Source organism: Eurypyga helias, unplaced genomic scaffold (genome assembly GCF_000690775.1).
Source record: "Eurypyga helias isolate BGI_N326 unplaced genomic scaffold, ASM69077v1 scaffold26145, whole genome shotgun sequence".
Taxonomy (NCBI): Eukaryota; Metazoa; Chordata; class Aves; order Eurypygiformes; family Eurypygidae; genus Eurypyga; species Eurypyga helias.
The window spans coordinates 22,694-23,593 of record NW_010251271.1 but is presented as its reverse complement, the minus strand read 5'-3'; positions in this window follow the sequence as shown (position 1 = coordinate 23,593).

Sequence of the window (900 nt, the reverse complement as noted above, 5' to 3'; positions counted from 1 at the left end):
CCTCGCAAACGCACCCGACGCAGCTTTGGGCGCCCGGCAGGTATCTCCTTTCTCGGTAGCTGGTAGCCGTGCCGCCGGTGTCGTTCTAGCAACGCGCTCCGGCATTTTGGAGGTGTCAATCTCCCGGGAGCTGCGCACCCAGCCCCGCTCGCAGGGCATGACGGTGCACGCTGGGGACACACGCGGCAGCGCGATTGCGGAGCGAGAGGCCCTTCTGCAAGCCTTCAGCAGGTTGAAATCTCCCTGCCGGCAGTGGAAATCTGTCTCGCTGAGGATCAGCGGATAAAAAAAAACAAAGACTTTGAAACCACGGAAGAAATTATTTTAAACCTCGTCAGTGGGAACTGCAGCTCTTGGAACAACGTTCGCAATGAGTAATTGTAGCTATGAAAAAAAAAAAAGGGTGAGCATAGCTTCAGCCGAGCCCAGCTTAGCAAGAATCCTGCTAATGCCGCTTCCTTCACCGCCGGCAGCTCTGGCCAGTGCTCTGGGCACCTGGCCAAGCTACCCCCCCCGATCCGGCAGGTACGGAGCGTTACAACACAAATAATGGCTCAATCCTGCAAGGTGCTGAGCACTCACCTGGCCCAACCGAGCACTTCAGCACGTATTTCCTTCAATGATGTGTGTGCCCGGAGCTCACTGGGATTATTTGGCATTTGCTGGACCAGAGCTGAAGTTCTCAGCCACTGCAGGATGCTGTCCTGCATCTCGGACGGGGTACAGTCCTCAAGGCTTTTGCTGGATAGAGCTGCTAGGCTGTGGGTGCCGAAAGGGCAGATGGGTTCAGACAAGCACAGAAGAAACACCGAAACACAAAGCTGTAACTGCTGGTTGAGCTGCAGGTCCAAGGGAACGGCAGGAGCAGGCTGGCACGCTCCTATCCACGGCCCCCCCCGC